Genomic DNA, 23325 nt, shown 5'->3' with positions numbered 1-23325 from the left:
CTCAAATACGTCAGCCTCGTGTGAGTAGATTTACTGGCACGTAAATGAACTACTGCAGGACTGAATACCGGCACCTCAGCATCTCCGAAAACCGTAAAATTGTTTGGACGTAAAGCAAATACCATTTTAATCAGCGTGGGTGGACTTGTAGGTTACTCAGTCAGAGCAACCATGTTCTTCCAATGAACTGCAGCCTTTTTCAACTTCAGATTCACTGGATATTTTTGAGTCACCCGGATACTCACTTCTAGAAGCAAGTTTCGAAAGACGATCATCTTCATTCGACTTCAAATAATTCACAACGTCAGTACTGCTCAGCCTTCTTGATTTGCTTGAGGCCATTTTGCACCTTCCAACTGTAAACAAAGTCCTCGATATACGTCCCGCGGATTGCCTGCCCAAATCACGCTAAGAATTGTATTCAGATGTGGGCGATCACGTAGATGTCATCCTGGATTAGGAAGATACCGGGTTCGAACCCATTGTCGGCAGCCCTGAAGATAGTTTTCCTTGGTTTCCCGGTTTCACTTTATACAAATAGTGGGGCTGTAGCTTAACTAAGACCATGATCGTTTCTTTCTCGCTCCTAGCCCTTTGAGCTTGCATTCGGGAGATAGTGGGTTCGAACCCCACTGTCAGCAGCGCTGTAGATAGTTTCCCTTAATTTCTTCATTGTCACACCAGGAAAATGCTAGGAATGTACCTTGTCACGGATTTCGGATACGTATTGTAGTGTACCTGGACACTTATCAAGTTGCCTTTGAATCAAACTATGTATCATGATTATTTCGACTCATCGGAATTGGACTGGAACTATTTTATACTGCAAGCTCGTAACGGTACGGATCCGCCACTGTAGCGCTAGCATTCAGTTGGCATGCTGTCGAGATTGTACTGCCATCTAGCAGCAATCTCCAAATTTAACTCAGCTTCCTTTTTCTCCATGCGTTAACGACAATCGAGTGATTGGCAGTTATCATTACGAATTGATTTGTGCAAGGAGGATCAACTCTCGCTGTTGCGGCTGGACTTTTGGAATATATTTGAGCAGAAGAAGGAGGAAAAATGTTAACCTTTGATCCGGGGTGATTGTATCACCATATGGCGATAAGCCAAATTTCTTTGATTTATTTTTCTTTTCATCATGGATGTCTGTAAGTAGCATTTCTGTTCTTGTTGGTTCCGGAACAACCATGAAGTGACAAGCCCTAACGACGATTGATTCTTACTAAATGGTTTTGGAATATATTCATCTAAATCGTGTTATGTAAACTTTTATTACCTCCGAAAGTGAGAAATTATTTGGACAAAGGAATCCGTAATTTAAAGTTATCTTGTTGAGAAATAATTATAGTATCAGTATTTTGTGGGGCTTCGATGTAATGATTTGTAGGATTATTGGGTTTGATAATCATTCTGAGCACGTTTTCTTAAAGGTAATTCATACATCAAAAGATATTTTAGTAACAAATATGTGTCCTGCACTACTACATTTAGAAATGAGAATCCTTGTCACTTACGTCTGGGGTAATTCAACCAGTTATATCTTAAATATCCTATTATCCGTACTAAAGTGTGAAATAAGGTGAATGTAAGGGTTGAAAATTGTTTCTGATGACTAGTTCTGTCTCGGGTAGGTAACTGTTCGGGGAGCCGCCATTTTGGTTTTCTTTGGTCACGTTACCTCGTTGCTATGGTGACATTCATAACTTGATGTGGGAGGGTATGCTGTGTTTGACTTGACATTTAAATGCTCTGACGTTTGTTTAATTCTGACATCTGACATGCGGTAATTGTGTTATGTTGGTTCTTGATGTTTGACGTTTGACTGGATATGTGACTTCGTGATTTGCGTTACGCGGTGGTTAATGTTTTAAATATCTGATTCTGTAATTGTATTTTCTTTTTTGGGGTGATTCTTCGTGTATATTTTTCACGTAAATGTTTATTCTTAATTTTGTGTTCCTGATGTTTGTTCCTGGTGGAACTTGTGATCGGTGACTTAGCTTGTCCGGATTACATTTAGTTTAATTTTGAAGTAGTCAGAAGAAACACTTTTCTACTCCATTATTATTTTGTAACTAATCTAAGATCTCGGAGTTGGGATTCTCCTAAGTACTCCGTTTCTTCACTTATGTTTAAACATTTGATAATTTGCTCAAGGAACTGAATTGCGAAAACAGACTTATTTAATTTTAACCCTGGTCAAAGTTTAATTACCTATATTTCTTGGCTTAAATTAATTTTTTTCTTAACTTCTTCTTAGGGACTTGTTATTTTGTCATTTCATTTCTTATCTTTACATTAAAGTCTCTGTTTAACTTGACACTGGTTTTTATTTTAGTCAGTAACATTTATTTATCACTTAATCCACCTAACCTCGGTGGGCTCGGGTTGTTTCCACGCCTTGGTACGACCTTCGGTTGGGAACATTTCGGCAATTGCTTGTCTAATTTAATTTTCCCCGGTCGTGCAACTAGTGTGGTGTAATACCTCTCTTGTAAGTACGCGACAACCTTAAGACCACGGCCACTTCCTTCCCACTCCTAGCCCTTTCCTGTTCCATCGTCGCCATAAGACCTATCTGTATCGGTGCGACGTAAAGCAAATTGGAAGAAAATATTCGAAAGGTCATTGATTCTGTAAAGTGTAAGTATTGCCCGAGAATCGCTAGTTTCTCAACTTCTTCCGATAAAACACGTTATTCTTGGAGTAAACATTGTGTCGGAACATTTCCGACATATGATCTTGAAGGGCTAATATTAACGCCTGTGAGTGTGGCGCATAATTTACGGAGTGTACAAGAAATGCACATATGTTGAGTATTTATCATCAACAACTCCGCCATATGCTGTCATAGATAGCCTGGGCGTCACTGAAGAGGCATGCTAGAGGCATGAGTGAGACAGTTTCAGGCTGCTTTCCTCACGGAGCTAGAAGTTGCCTTTACTTATCAATCTTTGAACGACATTTTCTCGCAGTTTATAACAGGGACTAGATGCATAAGGAATGCCGCAACTAGCACCACTCATACCTTAGAAACTTTCATATTTTCGAAGCCAAGGATGAGACTGAAACAGATCAATGAAAGTAACAAATTTATTCTAGCCCATATCCGAAGACATAGTGTACTCCAATCTGTGCGATAAATAGGTTCAGTAATCACTGGGAGTGATAGAGGGAATAAGGACAGTAAAAACGCACTTATACCGATGTGGCTAACACATGTTACGAACAAGATTATAGTGTTGGTAACATTTCGAAAAACGCTTGTGAATTTATCAACAGGGAACGGATTTTTATGTAATTGCATATTTATTTAGTAAACTAAAATTAATTATATTTCGTATTATCTTTGCAAATCTTGACGTGTGGATTTGAAAAATGCTATGTTTATTTTCCTTATTTTGGAGTTTAGCACACATGCTTCATATTTTTAGTCATTAAAATCAATGAAGTCCATAAATGGGCTAAAATATTAAATTCTAGTGAACAATTGAGATTAAAATTTGATATTTGATATTTGAACATTTAATATTTTAACTTGTGTGCTGCTCGAACAATGGACAGTGTGTCAGTGGTTTCCCGATCATTTAGTAATTCGAGCATTCCCTTTTATTGCTTCATGGGACTCTATTAAGAACGTTCTGCATGGCATGGATCCTGAAGGTCTAGCCTCAACTAAAGTTGCAAAACCAGTTGTCTGTGACACAGGTGTGAGAAATGATTTGAGTTATATTCAGCATAATTTTTCATGCACCAAAAAAGCACTCATAAGGCTCCAGAAGTTTCATGAGTCACTTTCCAACAGTTTCGAAAATGTAAGTAATATTGTGGAAGAACTGAATTGCGGTAGAGGGAAAGCTGCAGATATAACAAGAATGAAGATGGACACTGTACTTTCAAAGAGCAATGGAATGAAGAAATCGATTAGGTCACTGCAATGTTGCGTGGAAACTTGTGCGTGAAGTTAAAGTTGGACTTTACCCCAGCAGACATTGTGAATTCCAAGCATGTCCCCATTAACTCTTCTATTGAACGCAGTTTGTCAGTATGTTGTAAATATTTCCTCAGAAAACATAGAAGATTAACTTCTCAGCACTTAAAAGATAATTTTTCAAACCATTGTTTTGATGACAGTTCACCTCTGTGGTTTAGTGGTTAGTGTGATAAGCTGCCACCCCCGGAGAGCCGGGTTCGGTTCCCGCCTATGTCACGGAATTTAAAAGTGGTACGAGGGCTGGAACGAGGTACACTCATTCTCGGAAGGTCAACTGACTAGAAGGGTGTTCGATTCCCTCCTCATCCATCCTAGAAGTGGTTTTCCATTTCTCCTCCAGGTAATTGCCGGGATGGTACCTAACTGAAGCCACGGCCGCTTCCTTCCCTCTTCCTTCTCTATCCCTTCCAATCTCCCCATTCTCCCACAAGGCCTCCTGTTCAGCATAGCAGGTGTGGCTACCTGGGTGAGGTACTTGTCATCCTTCCCAGTTGTATCCCCGACCTAAAGTCTGACGCTCCAGGAGAGTGCCCGTGAGGCGGTAGAGGTGGGATACCTCGCTGAGTCCGAGGGAAAAATCAACCCTGGAGGGTAAACGGATTAAGAAAGAAGAAAGAAAGGTTTGATAACAGAGAAACGCTGGCTGGTTGTCATTGGAGGGCGCTGACGTGATCGCGTGATGAGTTGTGATTGGCAGGAGGGGGAGTGGGTGAAATGTTCCTGACATCAAAAATAGCAGTACCATTGGCTCGCATTTGAGCTTGCATTTGGAAGATGGTGGGCTCGTATCCGACCTTCGGCAGCCACTTCCAGTTTTCACATGAGGCAAATTTTGGAGCTAAATCTCAGTTAAGGCGATGGCCGCTACCTTTACCTGCGTCGCCGAATAACTTCGATGTGTTAGTGTGCCGTTCGACCACTAGCAGAAAAAGAAAGAAGAAAGAAAGAAGTCACACTGGTGTTCTGTTACCAACAATTGTTGCAAAGACGTGTTGATAACTAGAAGTCGTAAATATTTGTTGGTAACGTTTGGCTTTAAAATGAGGATTATAACCAACCCTCTAATAGCAATTTTTATATAGAATCAACTTACGTTACCCCCAGTTGATTCTGGATGAAAACTGCTGATAGAGGGTTGTCCTTTCACTCCAGTTATAGGTTGGAACATACCAGCTAGTCGAGCTGCTCGTTACGAGGAGAACTCACTCTAATAATCACGTATGGTAGCGAAATGTGGAAGGTACTGTACTGTGGAAGCAATGGCAGCGATTAGAGGGGCCGAGGGGGTGGGCAGTCACCCAGCCCAGCCCGACCACGTTGTGGGAAAACATTATTCTTTTAATTCCATTTTACCCCCCTGAAAACTATGAATTATAGACGGCATTAAAAAGCCAATTTGTACATGATCTTTTGTCTTATCTGCTAGCTCTTTCCGTTGATTACTTTGATTAACACAATCTTACCTGAAATCATCGTTCGTCGCGAGTAACGGATTCGTACAGCGCCACAACAAGTAGTGCAGACTAGCGCAAGAGCGTGTAGCATTTGCTGTGAGGAGGGATGGCGGGGTATACTTTTGCCAAGGTCATGGGAAACCCCAAGGAAACCCCAAAAACCAATGTCAGCACCAAAATGAGGCGTACTAGGCAAGATGAGGAGTGACATAGTTTGCCATTGCTTACCTCACTGGGTCAGAAAGTACTATTGCAGCACGACTGACCCTATGAGCAGCACCTTCCATAACACTCAGATGCACTAGTCATGCTCCGAATGTCACTACTCAGCACTACCCATACCCCAGCAACTTCCATATTCTCACAGCCATGGATGTTGACTGGGACTTCGGTGGAAGCTACACTTTACTCTGGCCTGTGCCAAGAGATGGATGCAAAAGTACTGTATCCATCAAGAAATGACAGCAGGCAGAGCAAACCATTATACAACACCAAAGCCATCTTGGTAAACAGTGCTGAGGAAATTATTATTATTATTATTATTATTATTATTATTATTATTATTATTATTAATCACAAACAGTCGTATCCATCATCAGTGTAAACATTATTTACAACATTTTTGTCCTCGAATGAGTCGTCGAAACGAGTTAAAATAAATTAAATAAGTTCAAGTGGAGCCCTGTTGTGATCAACATAGGAAGGGCTGGCTTATCCTCGTGTTCAGACTGCTGACCGAGTACTCGAATACTGAGGGATATAGCGATCGGAGGGGAGGGTATACATCAAATTTGGAAAAAATAGCTACAAAATGGTAAGTTTCTTAAATTCTCCCTGAGCGAATTTTGACACAGAGGTAAAAGTTAACAGTACTCGATCAACAGCCTGAGCACAAGGAGAAGCCAGCCCTTCCTATGCTAAACACAACAGGGCTCCATATTAACATTTTAAACTTATTTTAACTCATTTTGAAGACACACTCATGCGGACTTAATGTAAATAATATTAACACTTGAAATTTACTTTTATCATTTGTTTTACGACGCACCGACACAGATAGGTCTTATGGCGACGATGGGATAGGAGAGGCCTAAGAGTGGGAAGGAAGCGACCGTGGCCTTAATTAAAGTACATCCCCAACATTTGCCTGGTGTGAAAATGGGAAGCCACGGAAAACCATCTTCAGGGCTGCCGACAGTGGGGTTCGAACCCACTATCTCCCGGATGCAAGCTCACAGCAGCGCGCCCTATCCGCACGGCTAACTCGCCGGGTGCTTTTAATTTCGTGTGGCTATTTGTAGCCGGGTGCAGCCCTTGTAAGGCAGACACGTCGATGAGGGTGGGCGGCAACGGCCATATGTTATTGTGATGGAGGATAGTGTTATGTGTGGTGTGTGAGTTGCCGGAATGTTTGGGCAGCACAATCACCCAGGCCCCGCGTCAGGAGAATTAACCAGTGAAGGTTAAAATCTCCGACCGGGCCGGGAATCGAACCCGGGATCCTCTGAATCGAAGGCCAGTACGCTGACCCTTCAGGCAACGAGTTGGACATTTTAACTCTGATGATGGACCTTACAGTTCGAAAACCGGTTTTGAATTAAAATAGTGCGCTGATACGTCTGTTTGTGATTAATAATAATAATAATAATAATAATAATAATAATAATAATAATAAAAAAAAATTGGCGTTCACATATTTATTATTATTATTATTATTATTATTATTATTATTATTATTATTATTAGACCCTATTATTATTATTCCCCATTTCACGGGATGGACCTCGAGCGGTTTTCTCATTTCACAGATTTGATAAACTGAATCTCCTGTCGCGGGTGCTACAGGAAAATGCTATAAATTCACTTCGAACTGAGGATGCTGGGCCCTTCCCTAAGATAGGTGAAAGATCATTTCCGTTACCCCAGATCATGAGCTGCTCTGGAAGCAGCTCGTTCTCTTTGTTAATCTCAAGTGCCATTGCTCCTCGATTCCCACTGCGACCTCATCGATTGCTTGACGTCTTAATGGCTTCCTGGCTAAATTATTAGTCGGCCCCGGATGGTCTGAATACGGCTAGCGGTAAGACGTAGAATGTATTAGGATTCCTTCCTGGGGAAGAACCGTGAGAACATCTATTCTAACCTTTAAATAAAACTGTACGTTTAGAGCAGTCTATTTGCTATGAAGCAACTATTGATGTAATATCAATCATCCGGGCTGAGTGGCTCAAATGGTAGAACCCAAGTTGGCGGATTCAGTCTCTGCTCAGTCCGATGGTATTTGAATGTAATCAGTCACTCCAGCTTCGTGTCGTTTGAGTTACTGGCAGGTGCAAGCTGGGACAACATTCCGGCACTTCGGCATCTCTGAAACCGTAAAAGTTTTTATTGGAACGAAAAGCTATTTACTAGGGGGCGGATATTCATGGCCTAAAAATTGACGGAAATTGATCAAGAAAATAGCCTTAAATTTATGAAAAATGCTATGAAAATGTAAGAAAGGATTTCAAAATATTTGACTAAATTGAATTCTGGTGACTGTGTAACAGTGGTTTTACAAGAAATACATCCCTGTTCCATTCACTGCCAAACTCTTGTTTTACAGAAATAACTCTTTCCTAATTTACAGTACTTGAAAGGGTATATGCACTGCCTGACATAAAAATGAAAGCACCAAGAAGGGAAGAGGAACCGAAATGAAACTTCACGTGTTGAGAGGGTATGTGATGTTATTTTAGTGATTACAAAATCGAGTGAAATTTACCAAGAACTTGGCAGGATAGCTTTGCACCCCCTTTGGCTTGGGTGCAAGCAATGATTCGTTTGGGAGTGGTATCAAAAAGCCGTTGTATCCTCTCCTGAGGTAAACTGTTCCAAACTGTTGTAAGTGGTCCTTGATATCCTGGATACTAGCACTGGGACCCAGTTGACTTCCGAGCTGGTCCCACACTTGTTCTATCAGAGCAGATCGTGGATCTTGCTGGCCACGGGTGTACCTCAACATCACGCGGACAGTTCATGGAGACACATACCGTGTGTGGACGAGCATTGTCCTGTTATAATTTCGTTTGGCTATTTCTAGCCTAGTGCAGCCCTTGTAAGGCAGACCCTCCGATGAGGGTGGGTGGCATCTGCCATGTGTAGATAACTGAGCGTTATTGTGGTGGAGGATAGTGTTATGTGAGGTGTGTGAGTTGCAGGGATGTTGGGGACATCACCAACACCCAGTCCCTGGGTAAAGGGAATTAACCATTTACGGCTAAAATCTCCGGCCCGGCCGGGAATCGAACCCGGGACCTCTTGACCAAAGGCCAGCACGCTAACAATTTAGCTATGGAGCCATGGAGTATAGGAGGTAAAACATGAGGACGCAGGACGCCCGTAACGTACCGTTGTGCCGCCAGAGTTCCCTCAATCACTACCAGCCGCGACCTGTAGTCAAACCCGATGTCTCCCCAAACCATGATGCCAGGAGTAACACCTCTGTGCCTCTCCAAGACATTGGAAGAATGGGACCTCGCAAACGATGGTCATCCTGGGTAGTGCAGAACAGTGATTCATCGCTGAATCTCACCATAAGACTTATCTGGAGGGTGCGACGTAAAGCCACTAGCATCACTGAACACAGTGCGACACCATTCATCAGCAGTCCATGATTCCCGTGCACGGCACCTCACCAAACGCAGCCGCCTGTGTTGTTGTGTTAACGGCAGCCTACGCATGGGACGGTAATTCCCTAGTCCGGCTGCTGCTAGTCTCCGATAAATGGTGCGGGATGACACAGAATGTTGTAGGGTGTCCAGTACTTGTTCTCAGATGGCTGGTGCAGATGTGAAGGGGTCACGATGTGCTAGGTGCACAATACGGCAATCTCCCTTCTGGTGGTCAGACGTGGTCGACGGGAACATTGACTAGTATGCCTATGCTCAATTTCCCATGCAGTCCAACATCGAGCCACTGTCACCTGTGAATGCCCCACAAATGTCCAAAATGACCGAGATTATGGATGTATGTGTGTATGTTCCATCATAGCTCCTAACCAAACTTTGCACACACATGACTTACTATCGGGAAATAAGTTGTGAGAGGGGGAGGGGAGGGGGGCAAAGTTTCTAGCACGCCAAGGGATGGGGGTGGGGAGGGGGTGACATAAACATAATGGAAAGTGACGCTATCAGTGTGAAATCCATAGCTTTCGGGGGCGTTGAGATGAATGGCTAAACTCCGCATGCCATTTAATCCCCCAAAATAATCCCGCATCGGCATTGGGAAAGGGGGGTAAGAAGGGATAAAAGAGAAAATGTCGAAAATGACCGAGATTGTATGTGTGTATTTTCCATCATAGCTCTCAATCAAACTTGGCACAGAAATGACTTATAATGTGAAAAGAAGTATGGTGGGTTAAGACACCCTTAGCTTCCCTTAGGGATGGAGGTGAGGAGGGGTTGAATTGTAAAAGTAATATTTGTGTCGAATCCATAGTTGTCGGGGTCACTGAGGTGAATAGTGACACCCTGGATGCAGTCTAGATCAAAACATCCTCCTCCATCAGTATCGGGTGAGAAGGGATGAAAATGAAATGTCCAAAAGAACTGCAATTTTTGATGTATGCGTGTATGTTCCACCATAGCTCTCAATCAAACTTGATACACATTGAATTCCTCTCGATAAAAATACTGTGAACATAAGACAGTCCTGAGAGAGCGGGTGACATTGTAAAAATAATCGAAAACGAACAATATAACTGTCGAAGCCATAGTTCTCGGGGTCGCTGAGATGAATTGTGACACAAGGGCAAAGTTTAAAACGAAACAAAATTATCTAAAACTAAAAATTTAACTCATGACAATAATTGTAAAATTACAAACGTCCTCGTAAATATATCAATGAGCGTCACATTAATGAAATCTAACAAAATTAACTTTACACATACATGAAATGGCGTATGGCTTTTAGTGCCGGGAGTGTCCAAGGACATCTTCGGCTCGCCAGGTGCAGGTCTTTTGATTTGACCCCCGTAGGCGACCTGCGCGTCGTGATGAGGATGAAATGACGATGATGACGACGCATACACCCAGCCCCCGTGTCAGCGAAATTAACCAATGATGATTAAAATTCCCGATCCTGCCGGGAATCGAACCCGGGACCCCTATGACCTAAGGCCAGCACGCTAACCATTTAGCCATGGAGCCGGACAACTTCACACATAATTAACGATTAATGCAAATCTTAAAAGTAAACATTCAAAAGTGTACGCTGAGAGCCTCCGTGGCTCAATCGGAAGCGCGCCAGCCTCTCACTGCTAGGTTCCGTGGATCAAATCCCGGTCGCTCCGTGTGAGATTTGTGCTGAACAAAGCGGACAGGTTTTTCCCCGGTTACTCCGTTTTTCCCTGTCATATTTCATTCCAGAAACACTGTCCAATATCAGTTAATTTCATCTGCCAGTCATGAATCATTTCCCCAGAGGGGTGCGATAAGCTTCGGCAGCTGGCACATTTCCTATCCTGGCCGCTTCCTGGCACGGTCGAATGACTGGAAACAGGCTATGGATTTTCATTCAAAAGTTTGTCCGGGCAGAGCCGGGTACTACAGTTAGTACAGTCTAATGGCTCGACATCCACAATACGGCGACCCTTATATGGAAAACGCAAAGTACGAAGAAAATACTCCGTGACGGCCGCCAACCTTTCTCGATCACACAGCACCAGAAGACGAAGAATTGAGTGTTTTCTAGGCCAGTTGTATTCAAAGTGTGGTACGCGTGCCACTAGCGATACGTGGGTTTGTCTAAAGGGTTATGCAAATTTATCGTAGCTCCTAACTGCTTTCGGTGAGTAGTTCACAAAAGAGATGAGCCAGCTGATTTTCAATAAAATCTTGTTTTGGATTTGTATCTTTGTCTAGCACTACACAGAGATCGCCTTCTGAACTATTAATTACCAAGCTCGATAGCTGCAGTTGCTTTAGTGCGGCCACTCTCCAGTATTCGGGAGATAGTGGGTTCGAACCTTACTGTCGGCAGCCCTGAGGATGCTTTTACGTAATTTCCCATGTTTACAATAGGCAAACGCTGGTGCTGTATCTTATTAAGGCCATGGCCGCTTCCTTCCAATTTCTAGTCCTTTCCTGTCTTATCGTCGCCATAACACTTATCCGTTTTGGTGCGGCGTACAGCAACTTGTAAAAGAAAAAGCTATTGATTGGCTAGGTATGTAACATTGCTCACTTATGATGCATTGCTATGTTTAAATATTTTGTTTCGAAATCCACTTATTCACTTCTATTTTTCTTCAGTAAGTGTGTATAGTACGGTTGTGTAGACGAAAGGTATCGACGAAATGTCAGTGTAATATTTGTCCCAAATGGAATATAATAATTCATTTTACTCAAATAAAGTGTAAAATCTACGCTAGATTATGAACTAGTACGAAATGTTTTACTTGCAGGTAATAATATGGATACATACTTTACTATCTTAAAACTATTTTTTCTGCTAAGTCGCAGCGCTTCCGTATGCGTTTTCTTTGTCTAACACTTTCGTTTGTGATGTCTTTGCTCACTGACTTTGTTTGAATTAATTAGGTGTCGTTTTGTTCATTTTGCTCATATGATTTGTGCCCTAACTCATTCATTAAATGATATATTTATTGGTCCAGGGATTATGCTACTTTGCTTTCAACAAACAAGTAATATATTTATTGGTACAGCGATCATGCTATTTTGCTTTTTGCACTGCTGGCGCTAGTCATATGGACAAAGCTAATGACAATTCACAGGCATAGCACTCCCATTCGTCGGTGCAAGCCCTGGACATCAAGAAAGAAACAAAAGACGACACGAACAGCGGAACACAACATAAGGGAGTCCTGTCTACGGCTCGTAAGTACGTATACGTATATCTCTAGTAACGGCGGTATTTCTTAATTTACCGCGGATTTTTCACTTTATTGGTGTAAAAGTAATTATTATGTTCCATTTGGGATAAATATTACAGTGACATTTCGTCGATACCTTTGGTCTACATAACCGTATATTACAATAGTAATTGTATAAATAATAATACTCGCGCATACCGGTATATCGTTGCTAGGTAATGAAAACTCATGAGAAAAGTGCTTTTATCCGTCTGCCTGGTGAAGGTTTCCCGCGTTGCCTGAGAAGAGAATAGAAGAATCCAATGGCTGAATAAATGGGCTACCATTAAGTACTGAAAGTGGCAAGAATCGTCCATTCGCCATTGATCACCGATCAGTTTTGGGCTTCTTCTGTAAAGTTTACTCCGAAGGAATTATGATGTTTCCTTTGCCCATGGTCGATATATAGACGATTCATAATTGTTATTATTGGGGAACAGGATGGTTAGTTTAGCTGCTTGGCTGTCATCCTAGCGACGTTGGTTTGATTCCCGGTTTTGCTGGGATGGGATTTTCAGTTAAAAATTCCGTGATGTCAAGAAGGGCATGCGCTCTTAAATCCCCGTGCACAACTCCCAGCGCCTCAGGACGCACAGGGACGCTGCGAAAGCGGAATAATTTTTTTTTTTGCTTTACGTCGCACCGACACAGATAGGTCTTATGGCGACGATGGGACAGGGAAAGGCTGGAAGTGGGAAGGAAGCGGCCGTGGCCTTAATTAAGGTACAGTCCCAGCATTTGCCTGGTGTGAAAATGGGGAAACCACGGAAAACCATTTTCAGGACTGCCGACAGTGGGGTTCGAACCTACTATCTCCCGAATACTGGATACTGGCCACACTTAAGCGACTGCAGCTATCGAGCTCGTTGCGGAATAATCTGTGGAAGATGATGATTTTAGTTAATATCATTAGGCATCCAGCAACAATAATTTATTTCTGGTACAATCGCAATATAATGTAGTCGTACATCGGGAGTACGAAGATAAAACATTTGGATTTTGTGAGTACGCCAAACAAAAAGTCCACTGGTCTAGACAACAATGAATGTTGTGCCTTCTAAGCAGACTTTAAGTTGTTCTGCTTGTCTTAAAGGGATCTTACGTAATACGTATTTTGTTATAATAATCACACGGAGCCTTGAATAAGAACTTGAATCCATGTTTGAAGCTACAATCTTACCTTGCGGTGTGATTGCTTAATTATAGCTGTCACTACTAAAGCAGCTTGATGGAAACGTTGAGCAATTATTTCTCTGTTATTCTTTAATTAATTTTTCTCACTGAACTGTCAGCGTTTGTTCCATTTTCAACTTGAAGTAGAGTTACTGTGTCAGCAGAGCGCCTCGTTAAAGTGACAGCTTTTTATAGTGTACTCACGTGTCTTTTAAAATCTGAAGAGGAGACGCGGGCAATGAACTGAGCTTGGTTTGTACTGCGGGGAATAAATGAAATGTTTCAAACGCTGTCTTAAGTGCAAACCCTGTTCTGGAAGAGCTCCTTTGGGAAGGCTTTACGGGCAAGTATTTCAGTTCGAAATGATTTAATATTCTCTTCATAATATACTCTAGTTTTGTGACGAGCGTCGTTCTCGTATGAGTAGAGCCCGAAAGTTCAGGCATTTGTTTTGGCTAAAATAGGCAGGCAAGTAAGCACTTAAAATTTAGGAAGTAGGCAGTATAGTAATTAAAATAGGCATTTATAATGACAAAAATGGGTACTAAAATAATAAAGATAATTTGACGTAAGCTACGTAATGAACGTATGCATCCCATTTTGCTACTTAATCCTACGTTCTGCTGTGGGTGGGGATGATGGAATAACATCAACGGTTTCCCCTGCCTGTCGTAAGAGGCGACTAAAAGGGGGAGCAAGTGATCTCAGCTTGTGAGTGTGGGTTGATGACCACGGTTCCCCTAGTTGAGTCTGGCGTTGCTTTCACTTAGTTGTGCCAGGTTCCTCGGTGTTATCTTTCATACCCGAACTCCCTTGGTCGACTCCTGTTCTTTTTCACCCCCGATGGTATTAGGTTTTTGAGGCTTAGAGAGTTTTTCACTTTTACGCCATTCGTGGCCCTTCCCTTTCTTTTGCCGACACTTTCATTTTTAGAAGGTAGACCTCAATAGCTGCAGTCGCTAAGTGCGGCCAGTATCCAGTATTCGGGAGGTGGTGGGTTCGAACCACACTGTCGGCAACCCTGAAGATAGTTTTCCATGGTTTTCCATTTTCACACAAGGCAAATGCCGGGGCTGTACCTTAATTAAGGCCACGGTCGCTTCCTTCCCACTCCTAGCCCCTTACTGTCTCATCGTCCCCGTAAGACCTATCTGTATCGGAGCGACGCAAAGCAATTTCTAAAATAAAAATTTTAATTTTTTTTTCGAAGTATGAAATCTCTTCTATTTTTCTTTTGATTAGTGTTAATTGAAGATAGTTACCAAGATGTTGTTCCTCTTAAAACAATGACGATGACCACTTAAACTTACGTAACAGAAACGAAACCTGACAACCCTCTCGACCATTCGGCTTGTGGAGTGAATTTTCATTCGAGATTTGTTTAATATTAAAATAATGTTTTTGCAAATGTTATTTTTATCTGTTAAGTTAAAATGAAATTGTTTTCTATATTATATATATATATTGAACGAATCAACGACTTCCCGCAATTACGGGTTGCCACAATAGTAAAGCGTATCAAGGATAGATAATATTTTATTATATAGAAATATAGCGGTGATACGGATTTTTTAAATTATGGAGGTCCGAAGAGGCGAGATTTCAGGATGTGTACAGATCCACCTATGGTGGTAGTAACTATTCCTTCAATGCTGTTCATAGGCAGGTCGAACTTCTTCCAGAATTCTATGAACAAGGCAGGTATTGTGCTACGAGCGCCAACCATTAGGCCGGTAATCTCTACTTCATTCAGCAGGTATTTATCTTTGTAGAACGGGATGGTGGGCGCGTAAATATTCTGCTTTTCAAGATGACACAGTACATTGGAATCATATGTTCTTTCCTTTCCATTGATCAATTTTAATAGGCCTATATAATGCACCTTTTAAAATCCTAGGGTCATTGGTGCAATAAGTAATAGCAGAAAACATCCACAACAACTCAAAAGGAGGCCGAAAAAGGCATTAAACTACCAAATAGGCAATGGAAGCTAAAATAGGCAAAAAGGCAAAATAAAAACTGGTCCTACAGTTCCCAAACGTACGGAAAAATGTCTGTCCCTATTTGACACTTCGATATAAACACGGAAATAAAAAAATTGCCTAATTTCGGGTAAATTGGTAGATTCAGTTGATGCAGTCTGATAAGGTATTTTTGGAATTTCCAGAAACGTAACTGAGTGGTTTCTAAACATAGGATTTTTGTAGTCTTTCTAGGGATGTCACATTAGTCTGCTGACCGTCTAACTAAGGTACGTAATATTTTTCACTCTAATATTTGAAGAATTGAGAATTATTTTGCACAGTATGTATGGTAACTTTTAAAAGTTATTCTGTGAGTGGTGAGTTAACCCCTTTCATTTTCACATAGCTTAAATTTGTATCAGTTTTTGCGATTGAATTTTGTTCCAGTAATCTCTGGATCTGGTATAAGGTGAGTGATTTATAATAAGTGACGTACATGGTAGTTTCATTTTAACTGTCAGTCCTTGTTAATTGGTGGTATATTAAAGTAATCAGGTATGCTACACAAGCTTACACAGTAAGTTGACCGTTTGTTAAAGTTAGTGAGTATGGAAGATTTCGCATTTTTAGCATGCGAGAGTGTAAACCATCGTCGAGGAAAATCGAGGAAAATTCAATAGCGTGTTTCTGTTCTACAATAAATATGTGTATAATGGTGTGACGATAACACAGAGAATGTTATGAATGTCCCGCCTCCGCTTTGTCCAGCACAAATCTCACATGGAGTGACCGAGATTTGAACCACGGTATCCAGCGGTGAGAGGCCGACGCGCTGCCGTCTGAGCCACGGAGGCTCTCATTAATTATATTATTCAAGGTGATTATATCTTTTGTTCAATGCATAGAACGAATGGAAATCTCCCTACATTAAATATGTTAGTTGCAAATCAAAAGTGAGTGTCTATCACAAGAATTCCAAGGCAGATTTAATGAAAGTACAGCCTGTGAGAAGAAGCATTCTCCTGCCTACAAGATTCAAGAGACAGCGTTAGCACACAGCACATTGGTGAATAAATCAGAGTATATACAGTATAATGACTCTACAGGTATACGTTAGTTATATTTTTCGTAATGCTATTGCATTCATTGATTACGGGTTTAGGGGGACTGAAATGGCTTCTTTCGGAGTCGCCGAGGTGCCGGAATTTAGTCCCACAGCATTTCTATTCCGTGCCTGTGAATCTACTGACCCGAGTCTGACGTACTTGATCACCTTCAAATACCACCTGACTGAGGGAGGGTCGACCATGCCAAGCTGGGGTCGGAAGGCCAGCGCCTCAACCGTCTGAGCCACTCAGCCCGGCAGGTGTGGGAAGGAAGCGAACGGGGCCTTAATTAAGGTACATCCCCAGCACTTGTCTGGTGTGAAAATGGGAAACCATGGAAAACAATCTTCACGGCTGCGACAGTGGGGTTCGAACTCACTATCTCCCAAATGCAAGCTGATAACTTCGTGGCCGAAACCATGCAGCTACTTTTTCGGTATAAAGGGGTAAATACTGACGTAGACTGACACTGGAATGTACTGCTTCAAAGCAAAATATTCTTATCCTAAGTACAGAAGGACCCCGACTTGGCAGGTTCGATCCTGGCTCAGTCCGGTGGTATTTGAAGGTGCTCAAATACGTCAGCCTTGTGTCGGTATATTTACTGGCACGTAAAAGAACTCATGTGGGACTAAATTCCGGCACCTCGGCGTCTCCGAAAACCGTAAAAAGAGTAGTTAGTGGGACGTAAAACAAATAACATTATTATTATTATTATTATTATTATTATTATTATTATTATTATTATTATTATTATTATTAAGAAGTACAGAAGGAGACGATGGTTATAGAGTCGAAATTCAACCTCTATAATCATTGTTGCGCCTAGAAAAACCACTTGTGATACTATTTCAGCTTAGAACTCTGACCAGAAAGGTTCTGTCATTTTAGGTTCAGTATTGCTTGAACTGTACCAACGAATTTTCTTTCTAAGTGATACATGTGCTGCGGGCCAGTATTTCTTCCCTCAACATTGTCACATGGCGGGTATTTAGAGGCACAACAGCGACATAATATGTGGTGTAGCACATAGTATATTAAACATGAATTAGCATTGATTTTTGCGTCTTCGGTGGGAATTTTCTGAACGGTGTTCGGACATTTGCGGTCATCACAAAATCACGGACATTTGCGGTCACTGAGACAAACTTGTGCCCACTCAGAGAAATTTCCCAGTTGTCAGAGGACATTTGCGGTCACTGCAGCAGGGAGTGGGCCTCATTAGCTTAATCTCGGGTATCCCCGCTAACCTGCCTGAGCTCCTCCTTACTCCTTGCAGATCAACATTTTCCTCTCACAGGCATTATTTAGAGACCGATACCTTCAGACACAAACACAATTCTATATCGAAACTTCCCGGTGTAAGTATTCACTGCTGTGTGCTGTAAAGGATTTAGCAGTTACTGCTAAGGCAAATGGTTATATCCACAGAAAGTAAAGGCAAAGTCAACATGAAATCGTCATCTGGGTGTGTCTGATGGAGAAGAACAAGTCATGTCATGTTTTTGGTAACATACAATGCTGTAGATTATAAATAAATATATTCCATTCTATTTCCTATCCGGCCTCTCTTGGTCAACTCTTGTTCTCTTCCGACCCCTGCCAAGCCCAGGCAGTCTTACATTTTCACGTCCTCCGTGGCTTTTCCCTTCATTTTCCCTAAAAGACAGTCGGACTTATTCGAATGGTTTTCTGGTTAGTTTTAAGGGAGGATGGTGGCACCGTTCTACTTTGCCACAAAAACAGTAATCACGACCATCACGGAAAGGTCCCGTGGCTACCACGATATAAACAGTGACGCAGATGCACAAGCTCGTATATTTGATATTTAAACTCTAATACACCACAAAGTGAATTTTTATATGCAAATATCAGAGGCTAATCCAAAAAAATAAGTTTCCTATTTATTTATCGTGGAATAATTAAAGGTAGGTCAAGGTAAAATACACTGTTTTATTCCAAATCAGTCCTTCATTTTTTGAAAAACAAAAGTTAATCCATCGTAAATTAATTAATTAATTTCTGGTAGTCGAACGTCATGCCAACATATTTTTCGGAGAAAATGGGATTGTAAGCGTCGTTATAATGTTGTTCCTGTGTACATACCTGTTTACATTAGGATTACTTGAAGCAGCAGGAAGATTACGCTAGTTTTTTGTGTGTAAGAAATTGTCCCTAAACAGGACCTGATGTCATTGGTTTCTTCATATTTCTTAAGGGTTCTTTCAATTCTGTCATCTTTCTTCACATACTTCGTCTCCCTCCTCTTACCGTCAAGATTGAACTACCAGGAAGTTTCGGTATAGAATGGTGTTTGTGGCTGAAGGCACCAATCTCTAAATAATGCCCGCGAAAGAAAAATGTTCATCTGCAAGGAGCGAGCAGGCAGGTTAGCGGGGATATCCCGAGATGAAGTTAATGAGGCCCAACCCCTGATGCAGTGACCGCAAATGTCCTGTGACAACTGGGGAATTTCTGTGAGTGGGCACAGGTTTATCTCAGTGACCGCAAATGTCCGTGACCGCAATTGCCCGGCAACCTTCTGAACTGTAGTTCATTTCGAATGCTCCAAAGAGTATTTCTAAACCTTTTCTGTCTTCGATAGCCCGGCTGTTAACTGTACTGCGGATTTTAGGCTATATACCATCATTGATGTACGGGAAGAGGTAGCGTTGTTTTGATCGTGAATAAGATAAAAACTATGTGGCTTAAACAATGTGTTAAATTACCAACTGTGAATTTCTCGAAGAACTACTGACGGTAAGTTGTCCATTTTTTTTCATTTCCAGTAGCAATTCCAGAGAATCTAAAAGTAATATTAATTTTTTAAATTGATTTAAGTGGCTACATTCCTCTTGATGAAATGTTCAACGAAATTTGCATAATGATAAACTGTTAATAAAGTGTTTAGTTCCAGCTCAGCAGCCCATTGGGGTCGATGAACCGGAACAATGAGGATAAGGGGAGCGAACGATCAATACACACTAATGCAGGGACTGGGTCGTCTCGTCCGAGTCATTTAGCGCCGCTCACTTAGCAGCATGCACTGCACTTCTCACTTGACCCAATTAAATTATTATAGGCTGATGCTTAATAATGACTTCCATTATTATTACATTATTTTTGGTATAATATGAAATACGTAACTAACTATGCATTTCTTCTTATTTGACGGTATTAATGTGAATTATTTTTACAAATTGCTTTACGTCGTACCGACAGAGGTAGGCGCTGGTGACGATGGGATAGGAAAGGGCTAGGAGTGGGAAGGTAACGGCCGTGGCTTTAATTGATGTACATCCTCTGCATTTGCCTGGCGTGAAAATGGAAAACCGTGGGAAACCATCTTCATGGGTGGTGATAGTGGGGTTCGAGCCCACTATCCCCCGAATGCAAGCTCACAGCTGCGCGAACCTAATCGCAGGGCCGCTCGTTCGGTAATGTAAGTTATTCAGACTAGTCGTAGATGTAAGATGAAGTTAGATGCCTTCCTTGATCTTGTGGGAGATGTTGAGAGTAACATTTTTCTGCACATTTATTGGCCTCCAGTTTTGGAAATGAGGTCATTGTTGTTAGTGATGTGCTCTGACTGGCCTTAACTGCTAGAGGGAATTTAACAAGGAAGAAATCTAATACTCCTTTGGTCAGTTGGCCGAGTGTGGATTGGGGTTATTTTATAATCTCTGCCAAAATGAGCTATTAGAATATTTCTTGTTTCTTTCTTTCTTTCTTAATCCGTTTACCCTACTGGGTTGGTTTTTGCCTCGGACTCAGCGAGGGATCCCACCTCTACTGCCTCAAGGGCAGTGTCCTGGAGCGCGAGACTTTGGTTCGGTGGATACAACTTGGGAGGAGGATCAATATTTTGTCCAGGTGGCCTCACCTGCTATTGTAAACAGCGATCTTTTGGAGGGATGGGGAGATCGGAAGGGATAGACAAGGAAGTGGAAAGGAAGCTGCCGTGGCCTTAGGTTAGGTACCATCCTGGCATTTGCCTGGAGGAAAAGTGGGAAACCACGGAAAGCTACTTTGAGGATGGCTGAGGTGGGAATCGAACCGCCTCTACTCAGTTGACCTCCCGAGGCTGAGTGAACCCGTTGCAGCTCTCGTACCACTTTTCAAATGTCGTGGCAGAGCCGGGGATCGTACGCGGCCCTGCGGGCCTGGCAGCTAATTACACTAACCACTACACCACAGAGGCGGACATTAGAATATTGACTGTACCAATATACAGGGTGAACCCAAACTCCACCAACAACATTTCGGAGATTGTTTAGGAATACCTTCTGAGTATTTTGGCATAAGAGACCCGTGGTGTCCGGTGGCTCTTTTCAGAATAATAATGTAATTGAATTAATCTGTTTGTTACCGCAATCAGCGCATACCGTCGATATTTGTACTGTTTATTTTCAGTGCAAGCCGGTCTCAGTGGCTCATTTGGTTAGTCGTTGTCGTCTTGAGCCCAGGTTCGCGGGTTCAAATCCGGCTCAGGGCGGTGGCTTTTAAAGGGTGTTTTAAAGGTAACAGCTCTGCGTCGTTGGTTTTCGACACGTTAAAGAACTCCTGCGGGGCAAAATTCCGACAACCGGCGTCTGTCAAGAATTAGCATTTCGATCGGACATAAAGCGAATCAATATTTTTTTAAGAATTTGCTTTACGTCGCACCGACACAGATGAACCTTATGGCGACGATGGGATACGGAAGGGCTGGAAGTGGGAAGGAACCAGCTGTGGCCATAATTATGGTACAGCCCCAGCATTTGCCTTATGTAGAAATGGGAAACCACGGAAAACCAGATCTTCAGGGCTGTCGATAGTGGGGTTCGAACCTACTACATCGCGGATGAAAACTCACAGCCACGCACTCCTAAACGCACGGCCAACTCACCCATTATTATTATTATTATTATTATTATTATTGCAACACAGATAGAATGATAATTGGGAGGACGAACCAGACGAAATGCAATTACTCCCTTATGCCAATATACGCGGAAGGTATCCTTGAACAACCTCCGAATGTTTATTGGTTGAAGTTGATGTTCGCCCTATATAAGGAACATCTACAGTGTAATTTTCACTCTCACTCTATCTCTCTCTCAAAAGAGAAAAAAAAAAGACAGTGCAGCCCGATTGGCCTTAGCCTATCAAGCGACCTCTGCTCACCCTGAAGCCTCAAATTACTAAGTGACGCGTGGACAGTACGAGGAATCTTGCTGGCCTATATTCATGGCTTTCTAGATCGAGATCACTATTTCGCCGTCAGTTAGTTCCTGAATTATAATCACGTAGGCCGAGTGGACCACGAACCAGCCCTCAATTGCTGGCAAAAATCCCTAAGCTGGCCGGGAATCGAACACGTGTTTTCCGGATGAGAGACATGCATGCTACCCCTAGACCATGGGTTCGGCAATCTGTCAGTCAAGACAAACTGTGAGGCTTCTCACTTTGCTCTATCCTATCCGATGTCCCTTGGTCAAGTCTAGTTCTATTCCGAACCCGATGCTATTAGAGCATTCAAAGCCTAGGGAGCCCTTCATTTTCGCACTCTTCGTGGCCCTTTACTTCTTTGACCGGTACCTTCATTTTTCGAAGTGTCGGACCCTTTCCATTTTTTCCCTCTCATCAGTGTTAATAGAGGATGCTTGCACAGTTGTACTTCCTCTTAAAACAATAATCACCAAAACAAACGCTGGCAATTTGAATAATTCCTTTCGGGTTTAATGCTGGCTCCGCGCGTAGGAATAGCGTGCCTGCCTCTTACCTTGAGGCTCCGGGTTCAATTTCCGGCCAGATCGGGGATTTTTACCTGGATCTGAAGACTAGTTCGAGGTCCACTCAGCCTACGTGATTACAGTTGAGGAGGCCACGGTCTAGAAAGCCAAGAATACCGACAGAGAGGATTCGGCGTGCTGACCACACGGCACCTCGTAATCTGCAGGCCTTCGGGCTGAGCAGCGGTCTCTTGGTAGGCAAGGGCCTTTCGAGATTCTTGCACCATGGAGTTTGGTTGGATTGTTAATCTGGAGCAGACCTTGTAAGACCCTCTGCGTTTGAGAAACTTCGTGTTTGTGTGTGGTATGGGATAATATTGTGGTTGGTATCTGACTCAAGGGAATTAATCGTTTACGGTTGAAATACCACGTCCCAACCGGTAATCGAACCTTAGGCTCGAGCCTCGCTTGTCAAGACACTGATCACTCAGCCACAGATTCGGACGCTGGATCGTTAAACGTATGATATAGCCGAAAATAATTTCGCATAGGTAGATCGGCACACTGTTCTTCTCAGTACATCGTATGAAGTTGACGTGAACCGTGTGGATACTAAAAAAAAAAAACATTTGCAATAGTTCCACTAGAAAAGGAGAATCCATTTTTGTGTTTGTTCTTTTTGTTTTAGTTGCGGGCATGGCACGAACTTGCTGATTGATCTCCCGTCATCCATCGGGGGGTTGCTTCTGTCTAATATGGAACTACACGATATAGAAGAGATCGTTATGGCTTCTTTTGTTCAAGATGAGATTTCGTCGTAAAAGGAGACTCAGTTTTGATGTATCGCACCCTGGTGGACACTGTAATGGGCTAAGGCTGACTGCCCATTTGCGCCGCTGTCTATCAGACAGTCTGGACGAACTTCTCCTCATCACATCAAGGGGAGAAGTGTTAGAAGAGCTTCTTGCCTTACCGACTCGTTTAAAGACAATAGGAAG

General features: G+C 42.3%; 1 long non-coding RNA gene across 2 annotated transcripts in view; it reads left to right on the top strand.

Annotated features, from left to right (window-relative positions):
- The window catches only part of LOC136874924 (uncharacterized), a 638399-nt gene that overhangs the window by 449982 nt on the left and 165092 nt on the right, over positions 1-23325 (top strand). The gene's annotated exons all lie outside the window — the stretch shown is intronic.

This window comes from Anabrus simplex, chromosome 5 (genome assembly GCF_040414725.1).
Source record: "Anabrus simplex isolate iqAnaSimp1 chromosome 5, ASM4041472v1, whole genome shotgun sequence".
In the NCBI taxonomy this organism is placed as follows: Eukaryota; Metazoa; Arthropoda; class Insecta; order Orthoptera; family Tettigoniidae; genus Anabrus; species Anabrus simplex.
The sequence above is the reverse complement of the archived record's forward strand: the minus strand, read 5'-3'. Positions and strand labels throughout refer to the sequence as shown.